Here is a 27,397-nt window from a genome sequence, read left to right as displayed (position 1 = left end):
ATTAGTCCATTCATGAGGGTGGAGCCCTCATAACTTCCACCTCTTTAAGGTCCCACCACCTAATACCATCATAAAGGAAATGAAAAAGTAAATTTTGGAGGGGATAAATAGCCAAACCATACTAATCAGTTACTTACTTTGCAAATATCCTTTGAGACTCTTTGGGACTCTTTGGCTTGTTGGTTTACTTTTTAAAATGTTCTTTCTGTTTTCTTTTGAAAACTTTTAGTGGAAGTATAGTATACTTGTAGAATATGATGTCTTCTGATAAGCAGAAATTCTTTAGCATGGCCCAACTTAGAAATCCTTTCTTATATGTTCACTGCACATGATGCCATGTTTTAAAAGTATTTTTTTTTCCTCACATTCATTAAGATATTTTTCTTTTTTTGTCTGTGCTGGAGATTGAACCCAGGGATTCAGATACACTAAACATATCTTTTCCTGCAGAGTTTTACTCCCAGCCTGATTCTATACATTCTTAATAAGGTTTTTGTTATTGTATTTTTATTGTTCTTATTTATATCTGTATTGCATCTAGAACTGAATTTTTGTGTGGTTTAAAGTATATTTAAGTAGCTTTAGAGAAATCTTGACCAATGAATTCCTTTTATTTTTCAAGACTAAAGGGTTACTAGTGTGATGAATGAATGATTGTCAAACTAAATCACATTTATACATCATATTATCCACTATGGAGAAAATATATTAGCTGTGGTAGTTTTTAATATTTAGAAATGTTGAAATGACATAATTATTTACAGAGCTAACAGTAAAGAAGGATTTATGAGAAGCCTTGGACCCTGTCCTAGGATTTCCCATTGCTGTATATCTTCATAAGACAGCTAGTTTTTACAGCCTCTATTTCTTGTTATTATGACTATTTTAATACTCTTCTTATATTTCTATTTCTTGATTTATTAAAATATCAAAAAAATCTAGACTCCTAAGATTAAAGTGCTTTAAGCATGGATATTCTTCAGGGATATTCTTATTTTTAGAGGAGATTTTGTTAAAAGAAAATTTACTGAAGTTTATTGGAGCAAAGAAGCATTCATGAATCAGGCAGGACTGAATGCTAGAAGAGGTTCAGAGAGTTTCACCCAGTAGCAAGATTTTATAAGCCAAAGGCAGAAGTAGAAAAATCAGGAAGGTTTTATAGGTGGAATGCAGAAGTATAGAAATCATCTGATTTGCTACAGGTGGGCATTTGCCTATGTGGGCATGGTCTTATCAGTTGGTTACCTGTGATTGACTGAAACCTGACTGGTTATCATTGGGTGAAACTTTGCTGTTCATTATACTTCCAAATTAGATTTCACTATGGTTGCTTGGGTTTGTTAGGTTGATATTTGTTACATAAGAAGTAACAGTATGGGGACAGCCTCTAGTCAATGGTCTCTTATTTAAAAATTTGTTTATTAGGCATGACAATGTGTCCCTCAAAGCAGGGTCTGATAATGAAAGGTGGTGGCTCATGAATGAAATGGAGATGTTTTTTTTTGTTTGATCTTATAATCTGCCTCTGAAGGAAAATCAAACTAAATGTTTGCAAAGTGACCTAGCACACCAAAACCTAGCTAAACTGATTTTAAAGATGGTATTTAAATAGGTAATGCAGTTTTGGGTATGTAATCTTGGACAACCTTAACTTTATACCTTATAAAGTAAAACATATTTGGGATTTAAAAATCAATTAGTTAAAAGCTTTGAAAACACTATTTTAAAGCAACACTAGGATTTCTTTATAAAAGTTTTATATTTATTACAAAAAGTATTCTACATTTTTATTAAATGTAGTTACTCAGCAAATTTGTGGCTGAATCAATATTTTACATTTGCCTAAAATATCTGTATATTAAAGATCAATAAAATTTCTTGTTTGAAATTTACAGAATAATAAATACGTTGATTAAAATGGATAAAAAGTTCATAGGATCCTGATATTTGCAAATATTCAGGTGTTTATGTTTGTTATAATTTGTATCAGAAATGTCCCCTAAAAGCCTTTATTTTGAGGGCTTGGTCCTCCATACATGGCACTGGTGGGAGATGGTAAACCTTTAAGAAGTGGGATGTAGTGGAAGAAACTTAGGTCTTTGGGGGCAAGTCTTGAAGAGAGATCTTTCCTTTCTCTTTGCTTCCCAGCCACTATGAAGTAAGTAGATTTTCACTATATGTTCTGTGCTGCTGTAGGTCCAAGTTGACTGGGCCAATCAACCATGAACTGAAACCTTGGAAACTGTCAGTTAAAATAAACATTTCTTCTTTTAAGTGGACTATCTCAGGTATTTTGTTACAGTAATGGAAAGTTGACTTACATATCTGTTTTATTTTTAGGGGTATATCCTATAGATAGTTGAAAGCAGTTAGGTAAATTTCAGGTAGTCTGGGATATTTCAAGCAGGAAGATCTTTTCATATCTGGCTTTGAGACTTTCCTGTTCTTCATGTTCATGGTGTTGTATTTTACAACTCCAGAATAAGTAGAAATTGCAGCAGGTACTTTTCTCTCAGCAGTGAGGCTTGGGAATAGCATATACCAACTGATGACTACAGGAACAAGAGGCATTGAATTGAGGCTTCTGTACCCAAGGGCTGAATGTCACACAGCTGAAGGAAGTTTCTATAGGATTCTCCATCCTGTTCTGTGAATGTAACAGTTTAACACAGTGATAGTGATCCAGGACAATCTTTTGATAATAACCATCAGGCAAGTATTAAAATGGCAGCATACAGATGGCACCTTCATTGTTTCTGACAGGGAAAATTATGGGCAGTGGATTAAAGTACAAAGTGGAAAGCAATATTCATGACAGGAAATGTTTCCTTCCAGTGGCGTTTTGTTCCAGTGAGGATCAGCTGGTCATTGATGTATTAGCACAAAGGCAGCTTTCCCTGGCTTCCTGGGTATTCTAGATATCACTTGAAAAGCACATTGAATTAGAAAGAAGTACTATTAAAATGCTTCAAACTTACTGTCAGGGGAAATGCTCTAGATGAGATACACCCTGTACTTTTGTCTGGACTGGGAGGATACCACTTATTTCAGAAATACTGCTCTTTTGGAGGGAAAGCAAGTCTCCTTTTGATTTGCTTATTGAATATACTAGGTACATTGGAAAGGGCTGTGAGTGTGGAGCCAGGGTGTATGGGGGATTCAGGCCTGTCACTCCTATAAGTAGGTAGCTTTGGTTGTATGACATTGAGAGTCTATGTCACTGTCTGTATTTGAAAAGAGCTGTTAAATGCATCATCTATGTATACATAACTTGAAAGTTTTCAAACAGCCTCACTTATGTGTCTTCAATGATCACATGGGATGTTGTTTCATTATTATGAACAGCTTGTCTAGGTCGAGGACATTTGGGGATTTCAACCCAATCCTCTTTGTGTGTTTTTGTTTTCAGGGTATTTTATGTTTAGCTGTTCATTTTATTTAAAAATTATGCAGTAGTTAACCCATTTAGATAGGTGACAATGAGATTTTATTTGCCCTTGAATTACTGATTTTTTTTCTTTTTGTATTTAATTTGTTTTGTTTCATTGTAGTTATTTTTCTTTCTGGATGCTGACATTGTCATTTGGTTGGCATCTGTATCTTAGTGTTGTGGCCTCCATGATCCTTGATAATTTCTCTATGAATTTCAGGCACAATATAATATGAGAAACCCCAGGCAAAAGTGTGTGTACCTTCCTCCCCCTACCCAGCCTTGGGATCTGCCTTGTCATGGAGTCCTTCAGTGGAAAATTGTATTTGGAAACCATTGACTAAAAGTAGATATTGGAATGAATTCTGACTTGAGTCTGATTTTATCTCAATAACTGAGCAAATGGGAAATATTGATGTTTTTCCTTTTAGTTTCTAGAGTTTAAGGGAGACATGCGGCTTAAATGTAAAAGATCCATTCAGTATTTCAATTTCATTCCACCAAGTATGAAGAAAAAATCTTATTCATCCAGCTGAATAGAGGAAAACCATTCTCTAAAAGAATGAGCTCATAATATCTTTCTTATCAAAAAATACAGGACTTGATAATGTCAAAGCTCAGACAGGAAAGTACTTATTATCCTAGACTCTGCAAAGCCAAGAGTAGAAAAGCAAATGTACACACACACACACACACACACACACACACACACACACACATATTTTTCCCCCACATATATAAGGAGTCAAAGTTCACTACTCACAAATTATCTGAAAGAATTTCTGGAATAATGTATTGCAATTATGTAAAAACAGAAAAAAGCCCTAAGCAAAATAAGTGTGCATAAGAAATACAAGTTGTCAGAGTCCAGAAAATTTGTCATTAAGCCTAATTGTCAATCCCTGAAACAACAACAACAACAGCAATCTATCCCAAATTATTAGATCTTATCATTGTAAAAAATAGTCCAGGAGGGGTGGCAAATCGGGTATTTCAGAGGTAGAAAAAATTGGGGAGTAAATATATTTCTCTCTGTCTCTATCACCTATCATTTATTTATATCTATAACCAGTATATATGTTTGTGTGTGTATGTGCGCTGACTTACGTAGGCATTTGTAGAGAGAGTAAGTAAATTATGGGTTTTAAAAATTGTAAATAACTACTATAAGAATAGAAATAGGATGTAAAATTTTCAAACCTTGAAGAGAATAATAGGACAAAGAAAATTGAATAATCCATTAAATCTAAGAAATGGTTTTAGAAAACACATCAAAAGACTGGTAAACTGGTGACACATTATAACAACAGAAACAAGCCCAGTCTAATCCATAATCATCATGTTATGAGTGTCACCCCACATTCAGATTGGAAAGTTGCAGCCGCATGCCTCTTTCAATAGGAGACTTAAATCATATGTACTCGGGCAAAAATAAATATGTAGACAGGTAGCTGGGGAATAACTGCACCAGGTAGACGCTAATAGACACAGCTGAGTACCTTGTTGTAATGGAAACTCATAAGGAAAACCCTCTGCAACTGGTCTCAGAGGGAGGGGCCCTCACTGAGGTGTGAGGGTGATGGTTGCTTCTTGAAGCTGGCATCAGAGCATGTAGGAGCAGGATGAGCATACACAGCAAGGGCTGATAGGCAGAGCTGCGTACCCCAAGGAGCACTGTGAACCATGAGAAGTTTGGATTTGCATCATGAGCACAAGATGAGATGCATGACAGCAGGAGCCAAAGTTAGGGCTGATTCTGTGGTAAGCATCTCTCATTCAATCCTTCACCCACTCTGTTGGATATGTTGTTGTTAGTATTCTTATATTGTTTATTGTATACCAAATCTAGACCAAATTCATAGTATTTATCATAGTACAGTAGACCCAACATGAACAGAAAATGATAGGCAGTTTCCAGCCATATGGGCACAGGAAATCCCTGCATCCAGAGTCATATAGTTGCAGTACGTAGTGCCATCTTTTACCCAGGCGAGGCCTGGAAGAAGGCCAGGTGGTAGCAACAGAAGAGGAGAGAGGAAAGTACTTCAGACACTTTCCTACATGCAAGCAATAGCCTGGGATTTCTTATGATACTTTCCATAAACAGACTTTTAGATCCCTTCCTGTCAGAATTAACTATTTTAGCTCCCATGATATAGAAACACTTATTTGCAAGTGGCTACTAGGAAGATTTAGAGAGATACAAAAGATTTGGAATAATAAAAGCAGCATTTAAAAAAATTGTGTGATCTCTGAAATTCCACCAAAAATTAAAAATGATAAAAAATTCATTCTTAAAAATGATAAAAAATTCCCATGATAGTGTCACAGTACTCTTGTGATTATTTTAGTCAGCTTTGTATCACTGTGACCAAAATACCCAACAAGAACAACCTAGAGGAGGAAACATTTATTTTGGCTCTTAGTTTCAGAGGTTTAGTCCCTGGTGGACTGACTACATTGGTCTGGACTCATGAGGAGGCAGAGCATTATGGTAGAAGGGTGTGGTGCAAGGAGGCTGCTCCTCTCATGGCAGCAAGGAAGCAGAGAGAAGTGGAAGAAGCACAGGGCAGATTCACCCATCTAGGGTACACCCCTGTGATTCACCACCTCCAGCCATGCCCTGCCTTGCCTACTATTCCCACCCAGTTAATCCATTCAAACTGAGAGGGACTGATGTGATTACAGCTCTCATGATCGAATTATTTTACCTCTGAATGTTCCTGCATTATCAAAGAAGCTTAATTTGATAATTAAGTTACCCTCATCTCTTATTTGTATTCTTATAATTCTTTCCCATAGTTTGAAAACTGGGTTCTATGAAATTTATACTTCTGCCTCCATTTACATTTTTCATCGACAACCAAATATACTTCTTTTAGCCATTTATTTGATATTTACATTTATATATCTAAATGAAGTACCCATAATGTTTCTTTTTTGGTATAGATGTTGCACATCTAAGGACTTCCAAGTACTGAAGATGAGGACTTAATTCTTCATTCACTTCCCACCTCTGCAACCACGTAGTTATATGTCTTCTATCCTTCCATAGTCCTCCAGTGAAATGACATCATCAATTTGGGTTGAATTAATCTGCAGTGTAGAATAATCCATAAAATCATTATTGACATCTGAACACATGTAGTACACTATGATTATATTAATTTTTTTTAAAGTTAATACTAATTGCCTTTTTTCAATTGTTGGATTTTTTATGTAATATCATTATTTCATCCACAAACTCTCCAGTAGAGCTATAAGTTTCTCATCTTATGTTCAGACCATGTGAATCTCTACCTTTTATATTCTTAGAGACATATTTTTGAAACGGTTTGTCTTCCTGCTTGAATACCAATGGATTGTTTCTGAGGCCTGTCCTACAACTGCCAGTTGCCTCCTGTCAACAATTCTGACATCAAGTGGGTGTCCTATAATCCATACCAACTCTGACACTAACTACCTAGAGTTAGCATCAGATCCCACTAAAGGGTGGGTTCTCCAACTAGATGGTCCTTAATTCGGATCCCAACCACTAATGGTGTCACCAGGGTGCTTACATTTCTGCTCAGTTGACTTCAAATTTAATTTGGGGCTTCTTGTAATTCCTCAGTTTTTTTTTAATTCACTAGACTCACAGAATTCAGTATGTGCTATTTGTACAATTATCATTTTATTATAAAGGATGCTAATGGCTACCCAGATGAAAGTTACTTAGGACAAACTCCAGAAAATCCTGAGCACAGGAGCTTCTGCCTCTGAAATTGGGTGGTACCACCCTACTAGGACATACATGGTGGTGTTCATTAACCAGGAAGCCCCCCCCACGCTTTGTCTAGAGTTCTTAATTGGAGTTTCATTTTCCATGCATGATGGATTAAATTACCAGTCACATATTTGAATTATCAATCTATAATCTTTATTTCTCTAAAGTGAACCTGAAAATTCCATTCTTCCAATCATATTGTTGGTTTTTCTTGCAACCTGGCCCTATCCAGGAACTCTTCAAGGGACCCCTGTGAGTCACTTCATTATATATAGTATAGCAAAGCATTTTTATCACCTAGGAAGTTTCCAGGGTTTTTGAAATTGTCAGGAACTAGAGACAAAGTATAGTTTCTACTTTATGTTTTACCTTCACACAGTCATAAAGTTGAAAGGTCATGAATCGAGTTACCCACAAAGCCTGCATTCTTTGTGGTTCCAACTATATGACAGTCTGAAAAAGAAAAATTATGGAGATGGTAAAAAATCAGTGGTTTTCAGGGTCTGGGGGTAGGCAGAGATGAACAGGCAAAGCACAGGCGATTTTCAGAGCAGTGAAACAACTCTGTAAGATATTGTATTGGGGTCTATATGTCATTGTATATTTCTCCAAACCCAGAGACTACACCTCAAGAAGGAAGGCTCACATAAACTCTGGACTTAAGATGATATGTTTGCCAGTTTTTTTTTTCATCAAGACCAAAATACCTGACAAGAACAACTTAAATAAGGAAAGATTTACTTTGGTTCCTGGTTTCAGAGGTTTCAGTCCTTGATTGGCTGAGTGCATTGTTTTGGGCCTAAGTGAGGCAGAAGAGCATATTAGAGGAAAGCTATTCAGCTTATGACAACTGGGAAGCAGAAAGACAGAGCAAGGGCCCAGGACAAGATATAGTCCCCATAGCATACCCCCAATGATCTCTTTCCTTCAACCATGTCCCACCTGCCTAGAGGTTCTGGCAACTCCCAGTAGTTCATTCACCAATCAGTGGATTAATCTAATGATCAAGTGTTTTGATCATCTTTTTCATCTTTGTGACCAAAAGACCTGCGAAGAACAGTTAGAGGAGGAAAAGTTTATTTTGGCTTATGGTCTCAGTCCATCCATGGCTGACTCCATAGCTCTGGGCCCAAGGTAAGGCACGATATCATGGCAGAAGGGCATGACAGAGGAAATTGACTCAAGGCATGGCAAGCAGAGAGAAAGCTCTGCTTACCAGGGGCAAAAATATGTACCCCAAAGGCATTGCCTCAGTGACCTGTCTTCTCCAGCCACATCCTACCTCCCTAAGGTTATTACCCAGTTAATCCATATCAGTGGATCAATCCACTGATTATCCATTGATTAGGTTACACCTCTCAATCATTTCGCTTCTTAAAATTCTTGCATTGTCTCACACATGAGCTTTTGGGGAACACCTCATGCGTAAACCATAATATCAGGTCAGAACCCTCATAAGCTAGTTCAGATCCAATTTGGGAACCAGTCCTTAACAAAAGCCCCTTCTCTGAGCCTACTTGCTTTGGGCAACTTTCAACACATGGACCTTTGGAAAACATTTCAGATCCAAAGCATAACTTGGTAATATTGTAATAATTCTGTAGGTTCACTCAGTTATAAAAAAAAATGAACTCTGATGGCAGATGTTGATAGTAGAGGAGGTTGTACATCTGTAGGAACATTTCACTCATTTTTCTGTAAACCTAAAACTACTTTAAAAATAAAGTTATTTGATATCCTACAGACATCAAAGGATAAGAGAACTATGAAGAATTCTGTGCTCATAAATTGGACAAATGAGTTGAAAAGGCTTGGATCCTCAAAAAACAACTATCATAAATCAGTTTATAACTATGAAGGAAACTGAAGTTGTCATTTTTAAACTCTCAAAAGCTGTCTACAAGAAACTTGTATCAAATATAACAGCATAAGATAGTTAAAAGTAAAATGATAGAAAAAAGGCACAACATGCAAACCTTAATCCAAAGATATAGATATCATCTGTGGCTGTGTTAATATCAAAGTAGACTTCAGGGCAAAAAAAAAAAAAAAGAAAGAAAGAAAGAATTACCAGAGACAGGGGAACACTATGTAATGGTAAATGTGTCATTCCACCAAGAAAACCTGGCATTCCTTAATGTATGTGCACCAAATAGCAGAACTTCAAAACACAGAGGGGAAAAAACCAATGAAACTGAAAGGAATAAAATAGAAACATCCATCTATCTCCATCCATCATTGGAGATCTCTATACTTCTAACTCAGTAAGTGAAAAGAAGCTGACGGAAATTCAGTAAGGATACAGACAAATTTAGTAATAGCAACTAATAGAATGCAATCAACATTTATAAAATGCTCTACTCAAGAAATACAGAATAATTCCCTTTTTGAGAGCCCAAGAAACATGCACAAAGGTACAACATAATTTGGACCATAAAGCTCAGTACACTACAGTGACTGAAATTATGCAAAGTATCTTTTCCAGTCACAATGAAATTATAAATTAGTAATAGAAGGATAATAGGAAAGTATATGAGACCATGTGGCCTCATTTTTGAGGGCCTCTGGCAAGAGTGACACAGCATGGCAGGAATGCATTAGTGGTTCAGCCACTCAAATCGTGAGGCAGAAAGTAGGGAGACTAGTGACTAAAAGATTGGTGTCCCACAGTGTCTTTCAAGGGTACACCCCAACAACCTAAGAAGTTCCCACTAAGCTCCACCTCTTAAACACCTTCAACACCTCCTAATACTCCCTGCCCTGGGAATTGAGCTTTATTACATAAACTTTGGTGGGATGTTATCCATATTCAAACTATTGCAGTATTCATAGTCTAAAACACACTAAAACACACACTTATATATAATCTATGGATCAAATAAGATGAGTCAAAATTATTTTTAAAAATAAATCTTGTAAATGAAAGGTAACATTAAAATTTTGGAACAGAAATCAAGTTCTAGGAAATATATAGCACTAACGCATATATATGAAAAGATCAAAAGCCTCAAATCAGCAGTTTAAGCTTCCACATAAAAAACCTACAAAAAAAGGGCAAAAATGCCCAAAACATGAAGAGTAAAGGAAAAATGAAGATAAGAGCAGAAATCTATAAAATTAAAAAGAAGCGATTAAAAGCAATGAAACAAAGAGCAGATTCTTTAAAAAGATCAATAAAATGGATACATATCTACCAAACTAACAAAGAAAAACTATTCAAATAACCAATGCCAGGAATGAAATAGGATATAAATATAGATCCTGAAGACATCAAAATATAAGGAGAGTACCTACATTCATAAATTGGACAAATGAGGTGAAACAGATTGATTCCCTCAAAAATCACAAACTTTCACAAGTCATTCAACATGAAGTGGATAATTTAAAATCCCTGTAACTGTAAAGGAAACTGAAATTGTCATTTTTAAACTCTCAAAAAAGAAATTCCCATACCTAGGTGAATTCACTGAATTCTATCACGTTTAAAAGAGATTTTAAACACCAATTGTAACCATCGCTTTCAGAATACAGAAGAAGAGGAATCACTTCACTTCATTTATGAAGCTAGCATTACACTCATTAAAAATCAGACAAAGTACAAGAAAAGAAGAGGGCTGGGGATATAGATCAATAGTAGAGTATTTGCTCTGGGTTTGATCCCCAAGACTACCAAGAATGCATAAACAAACATAAAAGATGGAAAAAAGATGAATATATCTCATGAATATAAACATCAACAAGAAAAAGAATCCTTAAGGAAATGTTAGCAAATGCAAAATTAACAATATGTAAAAAGAGTTGTCATGACCAAGCAGGGTTTATTATAGAGATTCAAGGCTAGTTTAATATTTGAAAACTAACCTATAAAATACAGCAATCATATCAATGACTGTGAAAAAATTTAATACCCATTATAAAAATTTCAGAAAAATTGTGAGTAGAGACAAACTTCAACTTGATAAAGATAATTAACAAAAAGCTACAGTTATATTCAGTGATTTGATAACCAATAATTTCTCCCTAAAATGGGAAATGGGTCAAAGATGTTTACTCTACACTGAAATTCAATGGCATACTTGGAAGTTCCACCCAGTGCAGTAAACTGAAGAAAAGGAAACAAAGTATTCAGATGGGAAAGGAGGAAATAAAATTGTGGCTATTGGCAGAAGACAGAAATGCATAGGAAATTCAAAACAAACAAACAAAACCCCAAAACAATTCTTAGAATAAATGAGTTCTTCAAAGCTGCAGGAATTAATTAAATCAATCTAATTTTATGCACTACCAATAAACATGTGGACACAAAAATTAAATATGATACCTTTTATAAGTGCTTACAAAGAAAATAAAGAAGGAAGAAAGGAAGACGGTGTTAATCTAACAAAATGATAAACTGGATTTGTGTAGTGAAAATTACAAAAGCTAATGACAGAAATCAATGAAGATCTAAGTAAATGGAGAGACATATTCATGAATTGGAAGACTAAGTGTGTCAACATTCCCCCAGTTGATATACAGGTTTAATGCAATTCTTAACAAAATCCTTGTGAGATATTTGTACATGGACACAGATTATTCTAAGATTTATATGGAAATATAAAAAGCAGGAATTGCTAAAACAATTTTTAAAAAGAATATGTGGGGGCCAGAGTTGTGGCTCAAAGGTAGAGCACTTTCCTCACATATGTGAGGCAATGGGTTTGATCCTCAGTCTGCAATAAATAAATGAATAAAATAAAGGTCCATCAAAGACTAAAAAAAATATTTTAAAAAGGAATATGAGGGACCAGTTTAACAAATTTGAAGATTTACAATAATCTAGATTATGGTAATGGTGGAGAAATTAACAAATAGGTCAACTAATAGAATTAAGATCTAGCAGTAGACCCACAGAAGTGTGGTCTCCTGATATTAAAAACGTGCAAATAAAATTCAGTGGAGAAAGGATCACCTGTTTAGCAAATGAGGCTGCAGCAATTGGATATTGGTATGGGAAAAAAATAACGAGCTTCAACTTAAATCTCATATTTTATACAAAAATTAAAGTGGATTACAGACTTAAACATAAAGATGTAAATGTTTCAATATCATGAAGTCCTCATGACATTGGCCTGGTGAAAAGTTCTTGAGCATGATGCCAAAAACATGATCTATAAAAGAAAAAAAAACAAATTTACCTCATTAAAATTAAAACATTTTTTTTTCCTAAGAAAGATGTTGAGTGGATTAAAAGCCACTCTAAAGATAAAATATTTTCAGTCCTTATATCTGACAAAGAACTCATCTCTAGAATATGGAAAGAGCCTTCAATATTCAACATTTAAAAATCCAGTTAGAAAACGAGCAAATGAATTTGTAGTGACAACTCAGATCAGTGGTCATCTGGGGGTTCAGGCAAAGTGGGCATAAGGATGGAATTAGATGAGGCAAAGAAAATCCATATGGATGATGAAAATGTTCATTCTAGACTGTGGTGATGGTTTCATGAATATATACATATTTGTTTAAACTTATTAGTATACTTAAAATAGTGGGTACATTTTGTATGTAAATTATTATTTCAATAAAGCTAGGTTTTGTAAAGTTTAGATTTCTTTTCAATAGAAATCTATTAAGAATCCATCAAGACATGGGAGCAGTTGCACATGCCTGTAATCCCAGCAACTTGGGAGGCTGAGGCAGGAGAATCTCAAGTTCAAAGCCAGCCTCAGCAAAAAACGAGGCACTAAGCAACTCAGTGAGACCCTGTCTCTAAAATAGGGATGGGGATATGGCTCAGTGGTTGAGTGCCCCAAGTTCAATCACAGGTACCAAAAACACAAAAACAAACCCACCAAGAAACATTTCTTCAACTGAGATAACTAAAATAAGCGAGAACCACTAGGTACATCATTTTAAGTTCAGAGTATTTGCTTTTTATTATAGCACAACCACCATTTCTGACCAAAGTATTTCATTGGATATAAGACTATGGGTTGTTTTTTAGACATTTGAAAATGCTATGGTTCTTCCTTTTGGTCTGTTTGGTTTCTGTAGAACAATACTCTTGCCATTGCTCTGTTTTTGTCCTATGGGCAAATACCGTTTTTTTTCTCCCTGCTTTGAGGATTTTTCATTGTTTTTAGTTCTTAGAAGTTTGACTTAGATATTCTTGGTGAGGATTTCCATATATTTATCCTGTTTGGGGTTTGCTCATTTCTTGAACCTCTAGATTTGTATCAGTTGTCAGAGATTGTGTCAGCCATTATTTCTTCCTGTACTTTTCTAGCTTCACCCTTTTTCTTTTTAGCCAGGACTCCAATTATACAACTATTAGAACTTTTGTTTTAGTCTCATAGGTCCCTGTGTTTTTTATTTATTTATTTTTTGGTTTATTTTATCTCTGTCTTTCAAATTGGGTAGGTGCCATTGTTCTGTCTCAGGGTTTCCTCCTGCTTTTGTTCTGTCCTCTCCCTTCTGATGTTGGGTTCATGCATTTAGTTTTACTGCTTCAAGAGGTCTGATAATTCTGAGTAAAGTAGGTTGGATGTTTGATCAGAAGATTTTAGAAAATAATTCATCACTGAAATAATCAAATCACATTCATGAGTAAATAGGATGAATAGTATGGGGATCACAGGATAGAATGTAAGCAGTTCTTTAAACAATTGGATAATGGTATAAATATAATTTTATGAATGGTATAAATATAATTTTCCCCTATATTTTAAATGTTTCATGATTATATTCTTTTGAAAACATATTTAAATTATATAATATTTTACCTCATGGATATTTAGCAATTTTTTTTACTAGGAAGTTAGCTTGTTGACAGTGTTGCTAGCATTATACATAACATCATAACCAACATTTTCAGACTTTCATCTTTGTTTTGATGGTCTGATTACTTAGGGTCATTTGTTAGATGTGGAATTACAACCCCAAAATGTAATATATATATATATATATATTATATATATATATATATATATAATATATATATATATAATATATATATAATGTATGTAATATATATATGTAATATATATATATATATGTAATATATATATATATGTAATATATATATATGTAATATATATATATATGTAATATATATATATATATGTTATATATATATAGTGTATGTAATATATATATATATTACATTTTGGGGTTGTAATTTCACATCTAACAAATGACCCTATTATATATATATATATATATTTTTAACTCTTAAAGACAATTAACTTTAGATTGCACTGAAGAAAGCCTGTGATAGTTATACATTGGCTCAGTATAGGAAGCTGTCAGTTTCACCCTCATCTGCTCTGAGTCTTACTTTAAAGCATTGATTTGAATGGCAACTTAGTTATTTTTACACACATCTATGTGTAACTACAGATTTAAAGAAATGGTCTACAGTTATGGAAGACAATCAATCTTTCATTTTTTTAAGGATCATTGCCTACTGTCTGTGGTGAAGAAAATCCATGAATCTATACCCAGAGGAGGGAAGGCATTCAGAATGTGGAAATTTCACAATATTTGACAAGTATATACATTATTTATAAACTTGAAGTTAGAATGGATCCAGGGAGATGAGAGAAGACAAACATACTGAAAATCTCTCGCTTTTCTCTTATTTGTATATTTTGGTAAGTTTTGTTTTGCCCTCTCCCCTTCACAAAGCAGCAATACATATTCATGACCTTGTGAGTATTATTCCTTGTCTCTCCACTTGTGAGTTTTTTTGAATAAGATTTGCCTTGTTGGATGGTGTGTTTCCTGCTGTCTTAATTTCCTTCCCTGTTGCTTCTGCCTTTCTGATGGAGCTTCCACTGTCAGAGCTCTGGGGAAGCACTCTGGCTCTAAGCTCCAGGTGGAACAACTTAGGTGGGACTTGAAAAGTTCCTCCTGAGGCCTGAGGGAGGCGAGTGAGTATTGTGACTATTGTGACATGGGACCGTAGGAGGGGAGGTTAGGAAGTGTCTTTGGGAAATAAGAGAACTTAAAATTCTTAGACTTAAAATGCCAAAGGACTCTTACATTCCTGGGAATTTCTTCTTATTATAACCTGATTCTCTGTTAATAACCTGACTATAAATCTAAGTTAGGACAAATACATTCCTTGGTTAAATTGAAAAGGAACAGATTGGTGTTCTAGGTTGTAATGAATATAAAAATAGATGCAAATTTATTTTGGTCCCTATGTGATGGGAAGGTGTAGGAAATAGAGGGCTGTGGGATAGAAATTCGGTGGTAGCTATTTTATAAAGTTAAACTTGGGCATTGCCTACATTGAACAATTTTTTTTTTTCCGCTTCAGGGCTTATTCTGGAAAAAAAAATCTCAGACATATCAAATGGTTCATACATAACAAAAGGTCATTTATAAAGGCAGTTATTACTTTAGAAATTTATACAAACTATTTAATCACCTAAGTTATGAAAAAGTGCCAAGGTAATTCTGTCCCTGACTTTGTGATAGGAACATTTTTCTTGGTAATTGGTGTAGAATGCTTTATGGTATGACACTTCATTGTACTTCTCAGAAGAGAAGAGGTTCGTGACTAGTCTGAATTTGGTTTACTTAGTTCCTCATTTTTCCTTGTAAGAGAGGACATCCAAATACACTCTGGATTCCAAGTGAAAAGGAATTTGGGGGCAGGGAGAGGTGTAGCTTTTTTTCTTAGTGTCTCAACTGCAGTGATTAGAATGAATACCCATGATATTTCTGGGCACCAGTAATTTATTAGCTTTCTGGAAGTCTGTAGGAGAAGAATTGGAGCCTAAATATCTTAGCAAACCCATTATTTATAGATTTTACATAAAAACAAAAAGGATTTATAAATACATTTGGGAATTTAATTAGATTTAATTAATTTAATTAGATTATTTGACACTTAAAATCCTCCTCATAATAACAGTGTGAACTAGGAGTTGGTAAGAAAGGAGTTGCTTCCTCTTCATTAATGTCAATCATTGGGGTGGCACCCTTTTAGCCCACAGGTCCAGTGTGGCCCCAGCCTAGTTTCCTAAGACAGGGATTTCAGTGCTGTCTTTCTACTGTGCCAGTTTGTTCCTAGCTTTGGAGAGCAGCACTTGGGGGATGCCTGGGTAGCAATATGGATGACAACTTAAAATCTCAGAACAAGCACTTGGGACCATGAGCAGCAGGGCTAGACCCATGGTAGCACCAATAGAGGACTGAAGGGTTGGTGTATCTTTCTTCAACTTCCTGCCTTTCTCTGAGGTATTATTTTAGAAAGCACTACTTAATAAACATGAATCACACCAGTGTTGGGCAGTCTGTCCCAGAGTTGGCTGGAAATAGAAAACACTTTGGGCCAGCTGCTGTGCTTAGGCTACTTTGAGGTCAGCCCTGCCTACTGCTTATGCTTGTGCATCATAATGTGGCCATGATGCCAGGCTGGCACTGACTGCATGACCACACCCACACCCACTCTCAGCCCTGGCTGGCCTCTGACTTCTGTATGGGGTCCAATAATGTGGATTTGTTTTCCTATAGGAGTTGCACCATCTGACCCAGGATCTAAAGCATGCTGAGCATGTACTCTACCACTGAACTATGCCCCTGCCCCTTACTGTATCACTGATTGCTTTAAACACCCATCTTTCCCTTTTTGTTATGTTTGGGAAAGAACAATCTTTCCTTTTGGTTGTTCATATCCTTCTTTATTAAGGAGTGCCAGGAATGCAGGATGACATGAAACCAGGAAATTTAAAGACAGTTAAACATTTTTTTTTGTAGTAGGGATAGAAACTAGGGGTGCTTCACCACTGAGCTACAACCTAGCCTTTTTTATTTTATTTTGAGACAGGGTCTTGCTAAGTTGTTTAGGGCCTAGCCATTCTCCTGACTCATTTTTCTGAGTCAATGTGATTATAGGCATGTGCCTCTGTGCCAGGTGACGAAGACTCTTAATATCTTTTCCTGAGTTACATTTAGTGCTCTCACATCACCGTTATGAAATCCCTTTTTCCCCCAGTCTCATTTCTTACAGTTAAGTAATATGTTCCTATAGGTTATTGCTACTAGCTTTCTCTGTTTAGGTGAGTTTAAAGGCATCTGCAAACTTAGAAATTTCAGCCTTTGAGATAATTTGTTAACATATCAGTGTTGATTCTGGTAAAAATTCCTCATTTAGGCCCTTTACCACACTTAATGATTTTCAAATGTTAGACTGTATGACTTTGAGGTGGATTGTTAACAGTCTCTGCTATTTCATGTTTTCTGTAACTTTCATTGTCCGTACAAAGAAACCTAATGCCATATTCCATTCTTTCACCTTTTAACTTATTTTTTTAAATAGTTTTTTTTACTATTTATTTTTTAGTTATAGATGGACATAATATCTTTATTTTGTTTTTAAGTGGTGCTGAGGATTGAACCTAGTGCCTCACACATGCTAGGTGAGTGTTCTACCACTGAGCTACAGCCCCAACACCTTAACTTATTTTAAAAAATCAGTTTATTCTGAAAGTTGAATACATCTTAAATTTAATGAAATATGAAATGAATATTTATTGAGGATAAACAATGTAAAAGAATTACACACACACACACACACCCCTACACACACATAAATTGAAAAGGGTTTTTCTAAAATTGTTTTCAGAGTTTTGATTATGTCAAATTAATGTTTTATATTCCATTTTTTTTTCTTTTAAATGTAGTGTTTATGCTTCCAGGATAATACCTGATAGTAAGTACTTTAATGAGGTGGTGTCAGTAACAAAATCTTTATTAATTTGAAAAATGCTTTTATTTTGACCTTACCCTTGGATGACAGGTTAGCTGGGCATAGATTTCAAAGTTGATTTCCATGATTACTTTATATAAATTGAAAATGTCACTCTGTTGTTTTCTGGATGCTATTATATTTTGCCATCTGCTCTCAGGGCAGTTGTTATTCCCTTATAGATAAACTCTGACTCTGTGCTTTTAGGATATTCTTTTTCATAGGGCACAGTGACACACACCTGCCATTAGCTAGTCCCAGCTACTCAGAATGGTGTGAGGTGGGAGGATTCTGAGTTCAAGGCTAGCCCAGGCAATATAGCAAGATCTCTTTTCCAATAAATAAGTAAGTAAATAAATAAATATTTAATGTAGCATGATTTAGTTTTTTTAATGTAAACATTTTATTTTATTTTTGTGGTTCTGGAGATTGAACCCATGGACTTGTGCATGCAAGGCATGCACTCTACCAACTAAGTTATATCCCCAGCCTAACGTTTTATTTTAAAACTGTATTATATTTTGATAAAACTTACTCTACAATGAGTAAATAGAAGATAATACACTGAGCTTTCACATACTCTACATTTAGTTTTGTCTGTTATTTTTATCTTACATTTATTAGAGTGTACATTTTGTTAAAATAAATGAATGAATACTGGCATATTTTTTTTTATGTCCCAGGCACTTCTTGTGTCCTAGTTGTTATCTTCCCTCTTGACTTGGGCATCCCTGAGGCACTCTGCGTCTGCAATGCCCTGGCTCTGATTCATAGTGTTACTGATTAGGCTGAACCCTGTGGGCATGGTGCTAAGTGGGGCAAGGTAAAGTGACTTATGATCCTGTGTTAGACTTCTATCTCTGTTTCTAGTGGCCAGTGTCTCTGGGCTGTGTTCTCTAGTGGCATATAGCCTTTCTCCCACTTTAGGCAAGACAGAAATGCTATGGGGTGCTGGAGGGGGCACGATGCCTTTACCCAGCAAGGTTAAGGCTCTAATAAAGCCAAGACTATAGGCCTCTGTTATTGAGACTGCTCTGGGGCATCTGTTCACCATGAATACTCCTCCCTTCCTCTTGCTTCAACTGCAGATCCATCATAGGAGTTTCATGGGGTGCCTAGAGGTGAAACCCATGAAATTAGAGGGGCATCCAGAAGACTGGAGCCCTCAGAGTTTTCTACTTCTGTTAAAGTACACACTCAACAGCTGGAGAGTCATCACAATTAGCATGTAAGTATTATCACAGTTTTTTCTATAGCTCCAGGGGCTTCTGCCTCAAGTCAACAGGTGTTGGCTGTGCCTCTGAATTTGCTCTCTCTCTCCAATTTCAGCGTGACCCTGAAATCTCAGTCCTCCTGGTTCCAAGAAAACACTAATTTTTCAGTTTGTTCAGTTTTTGGTTGTAAGTATGGGAGTAGTTCATTCTAAGCTGGTACATGTTGAAGCTGAAAAGTGGTTGAGCTTTGACTAGTTTTTGGTTCACCTTTACCATTTAGAACCTCATACTACATTAATTTGAAGGTTTAATGGTTCAATTCTATAAACTTCTCAACCATTTTCTTCCCTAAATTTTTCCTTCTGTTGTTTTTATATGCATATGAAATGTTTTCATTGTACCCTTTATGTCTTTAAAACATCATAGTTTCTGTTTATCATTCTGAGCTACATTTCAGATTATTTTATTGTGTCTGTCGTCAGCTTACTGATTATCATTTGTTTTTCCTTACTTGATATTTAACCTGTTCATTGGGTTTTTATTTCAGTTACTAAGTTATTTTTTTTTTATAATTTCATAGAGCTCATTTTTTTCAGATCTACTTTCCCCCATCTTCTTTTAGTGTATTTTGATATCTTTAATGTATTTCAGATGTTAATCTACTTATTCATTGTTACCCTCTCATATTTCCCTTGCCTGGATTTATGGAGATTTACTTCTGCTTATTCATTTTCTGTCTCTCGCTTATGAAGAAATTTCACCTACATTTCTCGTTTGAATTTTTAGGAGTTTACTCTGCTCACTTGGTTTGTTTCTCGTTCGTAGGGAAATTTTCACTTATATTTAACAGCAGGAGCACATAATCACAATTATAGTTTTCTGGGCAATTTTTTAAAATTTCATTTGGTTTGCTTATTTGTTACTACATTCTGGTTGCCTTAGGTTTTACTCATCTAGAACAAGATTTATGCTCTTCAATGACTTGCATAGTTCTCATATATTATATATTATTTATGTTTGAATTCTCCATCAGAAGAAAAACCATGCATTTTCAGGATTATTGTCCATCTTTGTTTCTCTGCTTTCAGCCCAGATGGAAACATACAAACTTCTTTGTTCTTCCAGAGGGCGCTTCAGTATCCCCCTGCTGCCTGGGTGGGGGCTGTTGCCCTCACCTTACCTGCACCTGTGCAGTCAGCTTGTCCTCAGGACAGTGGGCACTGGCCAAACTTGCTCTCTGAATATGCGTGGCCACAGCTCTCCCTGCCTCTGCAGCTCTTCCTTAGTCATCTCGTGCACTTATGTTTATCTTGATTTCCCCTTGAATCTTGTTTTTGAGGTTTTCTGTTGCTTTCTTGTGAGCTTTGATTTGCATTTTAAAAGTCATTTGACTTCATCCAGCATTTGCAGTTCTGTTAATAGAGCAGTATTCAGGTGAAGGAGTCTACTGTTTTGTGTGTTAATCCCAGAGGACTTAACTAGTGTGCTCTCCACCCACTCTAGTTGTGTCATCTTTGTTTTACCTCCATCTCCAGCCTTTTGTCTCATCAACATAATCTATTTGTGATAGTCCTCTGCACAAATTGCGATTACCTCATGCCTTGCCTTCTTGCCAGTAAATCAATTTCTAACTGTGTCTGTTTTGTTTCTTTCTGTTTCTGATTTATTAACTATGTAATAATGTCATTTGGTTTCTCAGTTTATTTAACTCTGCAGTCTTCCTTCATATTCCACTGTCATTTTGTTATCTCTTTTTGAAATTATGTTTAATTTGAACCAAAGTTTATTAAATGACATGGAACAAAGAACTCCTAAGAATCATGCCTATCTTGTCTGGGTTTTTCCAGGCTATACATGGTATATTGTTGTGCCTGCTGCATGCCTGTTTGCTTCCTTTTAAATATTATTTATTTACAAATACACTTATTTAATTCTTCATTTTTTATTCATAATCATACCATGATCATTAGCAGTCATTCCAATTTTTTAAAAAAATTTTCTCAGGCCTTGTGTGTTTCTTCATTAATTTTTGTTTTCAGTGTTATAATAGGAGTAAATTAATTTACATGTCCTTATTTCCTTATTTGGGATCCTTATTTATTTTTTCTTAGTTTATTAAACAAATGAATCTATATTATTTTTAAAAATTATTATAAATGTTCAAGTAAAATACACCAAATTATACTATGTTTATGTACACCACAATGAATCTGACTTTTATGTGTCATTACAATGGCCTAATAAAATAAAAAATGGTAGTGGTGGGGACCAATAGAGTAAAGGAAGGGGATGAGGGGAAGGAAGGAGATTAGGGAAAGAGGATGTACTGGGAAATGAGGTTGTTCAAATTATATTATGTGCATGTACATATATATCACAGTGGGCCTCGCTATTCATAATTATAATGTACCAATAAAACCGTTAAAAAGCATCAGAAAAAGTTACCACTTCTAAATCCAATTTCCAGGGGGAGGAGGAAGGATACAGAAATGTTGGTCAATGAGTATAAGTTGTCATTAGGAGCAAGCAGTTTGGGTGGGGTGGGGTGACTATGGATACTAATAATGCACTGTACATTTAAAAAATTTGGAAAAAAGGTTTTTTTGTTTGTTTGTTTTTTTGTTATTGTTGTTTTATTTTTGTTTTCGGTACCAGGGATTGGACCCGGGTGCATTTTACCACTAAGCCCACATCCCCAGCCCTTTTTTATATTTTATTTAGAGACAGGGTCCCACTGAATTTCTTAGGGCCTCACTAAACTGCTGAGGCTTGATTTGAACTTGTGATCCTCCTGCCTTAGCCTCCTGAGCCATTTGGGATTACAGGCTTGGGCCACAATGTCAGCCAGAAGAAATGTTTTTGATCTTTTTGCCATAAAGAAGTGGTAAATGAGGGACATAGAAATGTTTCACCTGATTTAAACTGTACCATGTATACATGTATTGAAATATCACGCGATATCCCATGAATATGTATAATTTTATGTGTCAGTCATAAAACAAGTTTAAATTTAAAAAAATATTAGACAAATGAGTCCTGCTTCTAACTTCTGTTCATGTATCTTGTCCCTTCCCATCTGTCCTTTGAGCCCATTTTCTTCTGGTTTCACACCAGGACCTTTGTTGGGATCACTATGTCTCTAGGTCAGTTCTTTGATGGGACATATCATAATTAGGTTTCTAACAGAATTTGTTGGAAGAGCCTGATACTGAGCTACCCAAATCTGTCCCTAAAGCTTTTGTGGGAAGTATGACTCAGTGCAGTTGTTTGCTTTCAGTCCTGTCAGATAGAACTTGTTATGGGCGCCATGTTTGTTGTAGATGGTGCAGGAGATACCTGCAAACTGATCTAGTCCAGATGATGGCTTAAGCACAGAGGGGAGTTGATTGTTTTTATCCAGGGCTACTTCAGATGAAGCTTGATTCCTGGTCCCCACCGTGTGCCTGGAGCTGATTCTCTCCCTGTGTGTCTTGCCTCCACTGTGTTGTCTTCCTGTCACCTCTGCTCCCTAGCTTTGCTAACTGGGGAGGTGTTTCCATCGCTGTTAGTTTCTGCTCTCTGGATCCTCTCCCAGGCTTCATTCCTCCAGATTTGGAACCTGTGGAGGAGGCAAGGGAGCCCTTCCTCTTCAGAAGGAAGCTCTTAGTAGCAGTTAAAAGTATCTGCTTTTAACTCTTCCTCATTTCCTGAGAAGGGTGGGCAGCTCTCTGGAAATGGGCTTCACTCTACAGGATCTAAATGGATGCGAGGTAAGGGGACAATTCCCTAGGAGAGCCTTCCTATCCGTGCACACACAGGCAGCTGGCGTATCTTAGCGATACATCTTTTTCCTTCAATTTGACATTGAACATTGGGATTCACAGGGGAAGGAAAAATCAGTTGGTATTGCTGGGATCAAGGACCTAACCTCAGAGACACACCTGCCCCAATGTATCTGGCATTTATTCTTCCCAGAAGAGTCATTCAGCCTAATTGGCCAGTACTTCAGTTTGTTTTTATGTGTCTGTTTTGGGATTATGTCAGTAAGGAATTACACACCGATATGTTGGGAGTGGGAGGGAAGAAAACTTGTGTTATACTTGGGTCTGATTTCTAAAAATCCCTTAAGCCTTTCTGTTTGCATTGTTCCCAAAGAGTTTTTCTAGAGCTATGCAGAATTAACTTTGATAGTTAAAAATTGAATCAAAAAATTAAAATCATTCTGGGGGCAGAAGTTTCCCAAGGATTGCAGTCTCTGTCTCAGTGAGGTTAAATAAGGAAATTGAATCTTGGAAAAGCTCAGGGGCCTCCCCATGTCCATCCAGTCAGAGAGTGGCAAAGCCCAGGTCTGACTGTGATATCTAGACTTTTTACATTGCACTCGAAGACACATACCCTGAGTAGCCTCAAAGTAAGTGCAGGGAGGGAGATGTGATCTGTACTCTGCCAAGGCCAGGCCTGAGGTAAGAGAACCAGGATGTCAGGAATGCCAATATCTATGCCAGTGACTCTGAAACTTCTAGATTTCAGGACTCCTTTACTTTCTTAAAGATTATTGAGGATGCCCCAAATTTTGCATACATCTATCAATATTTAACAAGTCAGAAATTAAAACTAAGAAAACTTTTTGCAGTTTATCCATTTAAAAAGACAATAAACTCATTACATGCTAACAGGAAAAGAATTTTATGAAAAAGACACTATATTTTCCCAACATAACACATTTACATGAAGGGGAAATTGTTTTAGTAGTTTGCAAATCTCCTTAATGCCTTACTTAATAGAAGGTAGCTTGACTTTCTTATTTGCTTTTACTGATGATCTACTATGTTCTGTTGGCTGTGCAGAACTCCAAGCAATGCTCATGAGGAAGGAGTGAGAAAGAAGGAAATAATTTCCTATGAGAAAACAAACAAACTAACTAACTTACTTTCTCTCTCTCTCTCTCTCTCTCTCTCTCTCTCTCTCTCTCTCTCTCTCTCTCTCTCTCCGATTTTCTCTCTCTCTCTGAATTTCTCTCTCTTTCTTTCTTTCTTTCTTTTTTTTTTTTGCATTCTGGATCAAACCCAGACCTCATGCATGCTAAGCATGCCCTCCACCACAGAACTACATCCCGAGTCTCATTGAGAAAAGTTTTGAGTCACTGATCTAAAACAACAGTTCTGCCCTCATCTCAGAAACCCAGGGGTTCCCAGCCTGTGCTTTGAGAACTTCTGCTCTGTACAAATACCAAAGAAAACTTTTTTTCCATTATCATAATCAAAGTGCCCATGGTTATGGCATAAATGTCAGGATGAAATCGTGGTTAAGAACATAATCATTCAGCTAGAAGAATAAGAGGTTGGATCTCAGCTTTTACTTTTGAATATAAAAGCCAGGAGTTTATTTTGTTTTGTTCCACAATTGATTATTTAAGCATTCCCTTTTCCCTTCGATTATAAAGGTAATATATACTTACAACAAAGGATTCAAACAGAACAGAGGCAAATAAAATTAGTAATTCTCATTATTAAATGAGAAAAAACAATTCTTTTAGCTTTGCTGAATTGCCACTAGGCCAAAGTGAGTTACACAGTGTGCACATGCGTGTCCATATATGTATGACATTTACACTGAACGGATTATGTTTGTGTTCAGAAAGCCCCATGTGGATGTGAGCAGAGGACAAATGTGAGTGTGTACATATGTGTGTATCCATGAGTCAGCATATTGCAGGTGGGAGAAAGTGTGAGACCTTGTCACCCTGTGGGTGCGGCCCTGAGCCAGTGAGAGGAGGAAGGAGATGCATTTGGAGAGTGGAGCCCTGCGACTACAACGGGCTTCCTTTGGAGCCTCAGCAGAGGACCCCCCTTGGCATTGCTGTACTGTCAGGTGGTGGCTGGCTGCTGCTTGTTGTTGATTACAGATTGAAATGCTATACTTCGGTCCCATGCTGCCACACAGCACAGAAATCCAGTGTCACTCTAATGAGGTTTCCGTTTGGATGCTGGAAAGAAAAAAGCCTTTTAATTAGGTTGGTAGTAATTGAGCTCCCAAACCGCAGAAGCCTTTCTCTCAGGAGAGGAAGACACAAATGCAATTAAAAGAAGAAAAGGTACCTAAATGTGGAACCTTGCTAATTCTAAGTCCATTAAAAACAACAGCTGCTTAATAAGTTGAGGCAGCAGATTCATGTCCTGAAGAGCTTAAGGAATAGGAGACCGAACTGGAACTGAGCACGTGTACAGTTTTAACATATGGCTCCTTGTGTGGAACACGGAGAACTGTGAGCTCTACAACTTTTTACCATGAAAATATATTGGCTTGTGTTGTTTTGGAAAAGGAAATGTCTTTCCTCTGTTACAGAACTGTCAATTTCTCCTAAGCATATCCCCTGTCCTGGAACCCTCTGAGATATAGTCCACTGGGAGCAGTATCCTCTCTGTGGTATCTGCCCAACCCCACCCGTCTCACCCTCAAAGGCACTCAGCAGGTGAGCAGCAGGGCACAGGGGCATGGATATGTTAGAGTGTCCCTGCCAACTTCTTACCTGTATACCACATTTTTATTTTAATAAGAAGCAGCATTCAATTCTCATTTGCATCCCTGCCTGCAGACTACACCCTGACAGATGCTAGGTGCTTTCAATCATTGGGCCTGTTTTTGGTGACTTCGCATTAGTGAACCAGGACAAGTAATTCGTATTACAGGGGAACTTTAGGTCTTAGCTTCCAGCCAAGTCTTCACGCTAACATTAATAAATACTTTCCCTGGAGAGGGTGTTAGTTGCTAATATACGGAATCCTTTAGGTTGCAGTTGAGAGGATTCAATACTAAAACAACAACATTCTAATATAACTATTGTATAAAAGTTGCTCAGTTGCCTCTTTGTGAATTGTTTTTTGCTAGACCCTGCTGTACTTGGCCAGTGATAAAGTACTGCTTGCATCCCAATTGTAAAGGGCAAGTTTGACTAGACTCTTCTTTCCATGGTATGTTAGTTCACTTTCCATCACTGTAATAATACCTGAAGTAATCATCCTACAAAAAGAAAAGGTTTATTTTGGTCCATCGTTTTGGAAGTTTCTGTCTGTGATTGGTTGGCCTCTCCCTTTGGGACTGTAGCAAGACAGCTCATTGTGGCAGGAGCATGTGGTAGAGCAGACATGCTCAAGAGCTGCCAGGAATGAAAGAGAGGAAGAGGAAGGGGCTGGAGTCCCACTGTCTGTCTCCTTCAAGAGCAATCCCCTAATGACCTAAAGACTATCTACTAGGCCCCATCTCTTTTTATTTAATTTTTTTTTAGTTGTAGATGGACACAATAACATTATTTTTTTTAATTTAATTTATTTATGTGGCACTTAGAATAGAACCCAGTGCCTCACACATGCTAGGCAACTGCTCTAACACTGATCCACAACCACAGCCCCTAGGTCCCCACCTCTTAAAAGCTCTAGTACCTTCCATAGCTCTAGGCCTTTGAGGGATACTTATGATCCAAACTGTAGTAGATGCTTGGTGTTTGAACAACGTTGATACTCTGTGCTGGGCTCAGTGGCTGATGCACAAACTTGATACCTTGCTGGATCCCCATGCAGAAAGGTATCTTGGAAATGCAGAAAAATGGGTCCTGGAGTCAGACATATCCCAGTGTGAGTGTATTCTTTGTAAAGTTGCCTCACTTTTCTAACCCTTAGTTTACTCAGTTGTGTAGGATTTATTTTGCAGATGTATGGCATGGACCTGACATGTTGACTGGCCAGGTAGAGAATATTAGAAGACCCAGACCCACAGGGATGTGGCAGAGCTATAGGCTACAGCATTCTCAACATGGGGTGGGGCTGCTTGACATGGGGCCATGCTTTTTTGGGAGGGAAGCATTGAATATTTATATTTGTTTAAAAGTACATAAATTCTAGCAATAAAACTGCCTTTAAAAATTAAAATTTGCACCCAATTTTTAAAGTATGTAAATTATAAATAAGATAAATAGCACAGTCCTTAGCAGACATCATTTCTGGATGGTAGGGCTGCCCAATTTTAATTTCCTTCTTTATACTCTGCCATCCTTTGTAAGTGCTCTATAATAAATGTGTATTACTTCAGAATGAATAGAAAAGCTTAACTCTGGGGAAATGCTGCTGGCATAGATTTGGAAGTGCTTGGTGCATTCTAATTTGCACATACAACAATGATCCCAATAGTCAAATTTCTACATAATTATATCATTTCTTCTTTTGTAAAGTACATAAGCTGTATTTATGCTGCTTTTTTTTCTTTTTTCTTCT

At 36.5% G+C, this 27,397-nt stretch overlaps 1 protein-coding gene across 5 annotated transcripts in view; it reads left to right on the top strand.

Moving 5' to 3' along the window:
- Positions 1 to 27,397, top strand: part of LOC144374916 (neuronal acetylcholine receptor subunit alpha-7-like) — a 103,571-nt gene that overhangs the window by 18,089 nt on the left and 58,085 nt on the right. The window contains exon 2 of one of the 5 annotated variants that reach the window (XM_078037653.1): positions 19,026 to 19,165. The exons of 2 other annotated variants lie outside the window; for them this stretch is intronic. The gene's annotated coding sequence lies outside the window, so the exon portion shown is untranslated. Of the gene's footprint in view, positions 1 to 2,221; positions 2,245 to 19,025; positions 19,166 to 25,516; positions 25,603 to 27,397 lie in introns of those variants that run through there. 2 more of the 5 variants (XM_078037655.1, XM_078037657.1) reach the window with 2 other exon arrangements.

The sequence above is a fragment of the Ictidomys tridecemlineatus genome, unplaced genomic scaffold (genome assembly GCF_052094955.1).
Source record: "Ictidomys tridecemlineatus isolate mIctTri1 unplaced genomic scaffold, mIctTri1.hap1 Scaffold_95, whole genome shotgun sequence".
Classification (NCBI taxonomy): domain Eukaryota; kingdom Metazoa; phylum Chordata; class Mammalia; order Rodentia; family Sciuridae; genus Ictidomys; species Ictidomys tridecemlineatus.
The sequence above is the reverse complement of the archived record's forward strand: the minus strand, read 5'-3'. Positions and strand labels throughout refer to the sequence as shown.